We start from the raw sequence: 6,764 nt of genomic DNA, 5'->3' as shown, positions 1-6,764 counted from the left end.
AAAAGTTGATCTAAATTTTTTTGTGAAAGATCATAAGGTGAGTATTTCCATTTTCCTAATTTTGTCAAAAGAGTATCTTCTCTCTTTGTTTTCTCTTCATCATTTATGGTCTCATACTTTAGAGACTTACAACATGCCATGCCAGATCCTTCTTCCATATTCTTTAATTTTCCTTGTAGTATAGGTACAAACCTTTTAAAGAAAATCTGTTCGACTTCATCTTCACCTAACTTCATCTTCTTCTTGGATTTGGTTGTTTTTCTTGTGAATACTATAAGTGTGGACTTAGCAGGTTTGGTTATAATTACCTACCCCTTCTTCTTAGGAGGTTCTTCCTTCTTAGATTTGGATTCCTTTGCTTCATCATCTTCATCTTCCACATCATCACCTTTTCCCTTGGTAAGCATTAGAGGAGAACTTGATGATTTTTCATTCTTGATTATCTTTTAATCCCCTTTCTTCCCCTACAATTTCTTGAGGAAGCTCAATTCTTTCCTTAGCTTCATCATAGGTTCCAAAATAGGTGGCTTTAGGATCCACAGGCTCATTTAGTCAAGCTTTAATGATATCCTTAGTATCATCAATGTTAACCTCATAATCTAGAAGCTTAACCCATGCCACTCTAGGTTTGACTTCCTAAATGTATACTTTGTCACAGTCAACCATGAAATAGAAATCTTGCCCATAGTCTTCTACAAGATTCTTGGGTATCCTAAACCTATTTTGCATCTTTTCTTTGAATGTTTCAAAATAGTTGTCCATGATGCTATCAAAATTCTCACCCATTTCTACTATGTAGTCATTGATTTGATATAAAACTGGAACATCCTTTCTCCATACAATGGATCCTTTTGAAGGGAAAACGTTTTGAATGTAAAAGCATAGGCATGTCAAAAGAGAACTAAACTTACATGGGTTGTTCTTTGACACTCTGATGCTCTCCATATTCTTGTTGAATTGGTTCAACAATAGCTCAGTAAGGTCAAAAGAGAAATTATTCTTTGGCATATGTGAAATATGTGTCAAACCCTTGGTTTCTAAATGTTGATGATTGGGCTTCATTACACCATCCACACATAATTTATTGAATGCCTCATTCATTTCTAGGGTACCGTGTTCCTAAATAGAATAGTAGTAGAATGGACAAATGTTGTTCATGAGAAATACCTTGGGTAGAATTTGAGACTGATCACTAGCTAGGTTGAGCACCTCTGTAATTGCCAAACTCAACTTGAATGTAGGTGCCTTATAGTTGACTCCTTAGACTAACATTTATGATCCTTTCTTTTCTTTTCTGCTCAAAGATGTCATCACTCGGTAGGGTTTTCAAAATGGGAAAATCTTCAACAACAATTGCTCAAATCGCTCAAAAACTCTAAATTCACTTTTCACTCTATGCTTTGAAAATTCATGGTGAATACTGCTTTCAATCTTCCTTTTAATGAATTTCCTCCTTCCAATCACCATTAATGCTTCGTACATATACTTGCTTGGTGATAGGCTATCCTCTACTCAGTTTGGTCTTCAATGCTCAAAAGACACCTTTAACTTGGTAAGGTTTCTTGACTCGATAGTAACTACCAACTCAAAGAAATTCAAAAACTTAGTAATGATACCATTATTCAGTCTGAACTTGGTACTTTCTCTATGACCATGCTTGTTGCAATTGTAAAACTTCCCATTGAATTTTTCTTTACCATTGCTCCAACATTTGTTTGATGAATGACCTATCTTACCACAATAATTGCAAGTAGGTATTTTTTTCTTTTGAGCTCCTTGTTGAGATGATTCACCTCCTTCTATATATCATAATCCAACTTTTCCTTTGTGTTTATACTGACTTTGCTCATTCAATTGATTCATGCTTTCCTAAGATTTCATCATTCTTTCATTGGTTTTGTTTTCAATGTTGAGATCATTCTGTAGTCTTTCATTCTCTATCCTTAGATTGATAAGCTCTTGATTTGCATCATTAACTTGATCAATAAAGTCTTCTTGTTGAAGGGATAGTTTTTGAATTTCATTATCCTTCTCTTCTATCACTTCTTTGATTTTTCCTTTTTCTTCCATGACTTACATAATCTATCTGATTGGATTTCTTGTTATCTTTAAAGATTTCAAACTTCTTCTTGAAGATTGGATTTTTTATCCAATAGGTCTTTGGTTGTTGCATCAGCTTCATTTGAATTTCATTCTAGACATAAGTCTTCAATTGTATTTGCAATGTAGAGATTTTCATCCATTTGTACTGTAAGATCTTTCCTTCCTTTCAATGATTGAGAGAGTTGTTCCTTTTCTTTCCTGAATTGTCTAATGGCCAATTCTAGATCCAATTTTTCATTCTCAATAGCCTTATATAGCATGTATACCTCCATTGCCTTTGATCTTATCTCAAGTTGTCAAACTTCTTCTGTCAGAACCAGTAGCTCTAATACCAATTGTTAGAAATATAAGGTAGGCAAGGTTACTAAGAGGGAAGGGATGAGTCGGGAACTAATAAAACTTTATCTTACTTCACTAATCAATCTTTCATATAATATTATAATCTAATTTCATGCATGAAAGAATGAAAGCAATAAAACTTTCATAACACTTTGACACAAGATATGGTAACCTAGAAACCTTCCAATTAGAAAGTAAAACTAGAGTGGGGATGATACCCACAAGCTTTAGTACTGGAGTATAAAGTTAACTTGTTAAGGGTTACAATTGACCACTTCTGGTGATCTTCCCTGTTAGGAGCAATAAGGATTGTGAGGTCCACCTTGTTAAAGGATTTACAAACATAAAATAAAGTATGCACTTGGTTAAGATATTTAACAAAAGATTGTTAAGTCTGCCATGTTAAAGGATTTAACTGATGCACCTATTAGAATGAATCAGTTGTTAATCTTTAATCCGCAACTCTAATTTTTTGAATGAGATTCCTTATATTGTAATGATCACCTGACTGTGATAGACAAATCTCTATTGTTCCTTATACTTCTTGTAGCCTTCTTTAATTCACACTTATCCACTTCTCATTGATACACACTCATATTTGGCTATGATACAATGTATTGCATATATACAAATCCAATTCATTACCTTTTGAAGTCAGCTACAATACCAAATTCATCATAATAGACAAAGTCAGCCCAATTGTTGTAACTCGAGTTCTGAAGACAAACTTGATGATGTTTCGATACATGGAAAACATTGTCAATGCTTGACAAACTGAGGCATGCAGTTGAAGTTGAAGCTTGGTCCATAGTAATCAATCTTCAAGTAGTTTGAACTCAGTCAACACTATGTGGCTCAGTGAATACGAAGAAACTCAGTAGTTGTTGAAGCACTTGGTTGACACTGCATGATTTGGTCAACTCTAGATTCACTTCATTAATAATATGAACTCGGTAGATATTGTAGAGCTTAGTTAACACTACAAAGTTTGGTTAACACTAGAGTCTCCTTCACTTTCACTAGATAGCTCAGTAGACACTACTACACTCAAGCTATACTACAAACTATCTCTAATGCTTGGTAGATACTATGTAGCTCAACATGAACTATGAACTATCTTTTTAGCTCAATAGCAACTATAGAGTTTTAGTAGCAATGTAACCATGACTAAGTGTTGAGTCACTGATAGACAAATTGACCATAATGTCAACAACATGTCATTGACATAAATAAGGAGAATGAAAAACTCACTATTAAGAATTTTCTTGAAGTAGACACATGAGTTTGATTCACACCTTGTAAAATTGTGTTTGGCTATGAAGTAGACAAATTTCAAGTACCGTTGTCTTGGTGGTTGTATGAGGCCATACAAGCTCTGGTTTAATTTGCAATAAATATGCTCTTGTCCCTTCTTGACAAATCCTTGAGGTTGATCCATATATAATTCTTCTTCTACATCACCATGTAGGAATGTGGTCTTAACATCAAGCTGCTCCATATATAATTATTTTTCTACATCAACATGTAGGTATGTGGTCTTAACATTAAGATGCTCCAATTCAAGATCCCATGCTACTGCTAATCCTAAAAAGTTTGAATTTTGGTATCATCTTCAAAACTAGTAAGAAGACCTCATTGAAATCTTTTCCCTTTTCTTGATCAAACCTATTTACCACTAGTTTGGACTTGAAGCAGTTTTGCTTTCTTCTTCTTTTAGCCGATATACCCACTTGTTCTTGACTAGTCTTCAATTTTGTGGAAGAGTAACCAAATCCCAAGTTTGATTCTTGATTAAAGAATCCAACTTCTCATGCATCACAACCCACCATTGATCACTTTTTGTATCTTTCACAGCAACATTATATGTTGTTGGTTTAAAAAATTTCGAAACTAATATAATGAAGGCTTTGCATCTTCAATAAACAATAACTCATAACCAGAGTATTTTGTTGGCATTCATCTTTCTTTGATAGATCTTTGTAATTGGGGTTCTATATTATCTATTCTATTCATTGAATTGTTATTTAGAGGCATTGATTCAAATGTAGAACCAAAGACCCGAGTCTTCAAAGCACCTATTCTGTTATTTTAAGGAGGCCGATGGTATTATAATTTTTTGAAGTAATATCTCTATTATCCCATGAGTCTTCTTTAATATGGATTGAAGAAGAGACTTTGTCAAATTATTCTTCAAGGGGGCGTGAATAACCAAACACTGATTTTCCACAAATATATCTTCTCCCTACGGTGGGACTCCCTACGATTATGGACTAGAATTGGCTTTGTACAACATATTCTGCCCATGATTCATAACAGGGTGTCCAATGGTGCTATCATGACTTGGAGCCATGTTATTTTGTATATAAATTCTTGTAAAAATGTTATTTTTAGAGTAGATGGAGTGGTCTCTACCTAATGCGGGCTCCGTATGTCAGAATGTAGGAACGTCCAAACCATGAGCAGTTCTTATGTGTGATGAAGGGCGGGAGGGACAAGTGGTTTCAATGTCTATGTGAACAGTGGGAGCGGTGGCATATTTATCCATGTGGACAGGAAAAAGGAGGTCATCGCAGGTACTTGGGATATAATCCACTATCGTGTTTGTTGTGGACATGATTGAATTGTGCCAAAGATCTCCTACATATGAGTTCCCACCATGAGTAGCTCGATCTAAATTTGTACAGTTATCTTCATCTCGTTGAAAGGAGTCTTGACAACCCATTGCATTTCTTACATCGTGTCTTGACTCTAGGCAAGCATGAGATGCTATTGTATGTTGAGAATTGTTTGTATTATTGAATACTCTGTGATCACCAAGTGTTGGTGTGGTTCGCCAAGCATGAGATTGCGTGACAACTGTCTCATTTATATTTCTAAATTATTCTAAGATTGAGTCTTCTATCAAAATTCCAGTAATACTATAATCTATGTCATTATTAAAAGTTTGTTCTTTATTATTTATTTGTATACAGTGACTGCCAGATGGAGTAAATGTCCCATTGTTTCCTTGGGGAGGTTGTCAATCGCTACTCATAGATGACTCTGATGAATTTCTAGACTATGTTGAAGTAATAGAGTTCTCATGCTAAGAATTTGTTCCATTATTTATTATATCAAATAGAGGAATATAATCTCTAATAGGAGTCTCATCTTTAGAATGAGGAAATACCTTCTCATTGAAGACTACATCTCTTCTTCTAATGATTTTCTTATCAGTCAAATTTCAAATTATGAAGTCAAACTAATCTTTTACATGTCCAACAAATATACAAGAGTATGATTTGGGATCCATCTTGCTTCTTTTTTCTTTGGGCACATGTACGTAGGCTTGACACCCAAAGACTCAGAGATTAGAGTGTGAAAATCTTCTTCCTTGCCATTCCTCTTCCAAAATTCTGAAGTTCAACCTTGAGGAAGGAATCTAATTAATTAGATACATGACTGTATTACATGCTTCAGCACAAAACTCTTTTTCCAAACCTACATTAGAAAGCATACGCTAAACTTTTTGAAGTATTGTCCTACCAATCCTTTCCACTACTCCATTATCTTGAGGGGTGTAGTCAACAACTTTCACCCTTTGAATACCATTATCTACACAATAATTATCAAACTCCAGTGAATAAAACTTGCCTCCATTATCCATTTTCAAGCATTTAATCTTGTGACCTCTTTCATTTTAACAAGAGCTTTGAAAAAATTGAATTTAGAAAAGACTTCAGATTTAGTGGCCATCATATATATCCAAACTTTCCTAGTACAATCATCAAGGAAAGTAACAAAATATTTAGCACCTCCTAAGGAAGTTACCTTGGTAGGACCAAAGACATCTGAGTGCACTAGTTCCAATGGTTTTTCCTTCATGTAATGCCCATCTTTCAAGAAGCTAACCCTCTTTTTCTTTCTATAAAGACAATGTTCACAAAACTCCAAGTTTGTTGATTGGAGACCCGGCAGTTGATCCCTTTTGAGCATTACCTCAGGGCCTTTCTTGCTTATGTGGCCTAATCTTTGATGCCAAAGTGCCACATCACTGCCCACAACTGTCATAGAAACACCTACTTTGGTATGTTTTTGAAAAAGATATACACTACCAACTTTATTGCCCTTGGCAATAATTCTCAGACTCTTAGTGACTTTCCAAGAAATTTGAATGAAAGAAAGGATGATATCCTTGTGTGAAAAGATGACTAATAGAAATTAGATTTCACCTTAATTTGGAAACATGGAGAACATCCTTTAACAACCATTGACCTCTACTTTCTAGATTCAACATAATGTCAGCTTTTCCAACTATTTCAAAAGATTTATTTTCTCCAAGA

Source organism: Cupressus sempervirens, chromosome 10 (assembly GCF_028749045.1).
Source record: "Cupressus sempervirens isolate cs-2001-9-10 chromosome 10, ASM2874904v1, whole genome shotgun sequence".
NCBI classification, from domain to species: Eukaryota; Viridiplantae; Streptophyta; class Pinopsida; order Cupressales; family Cupressaceae; genus Cupressus; species Cupressus sempervirens.
Note: the sequence above shows the minus strand (reverse complement) of the source record.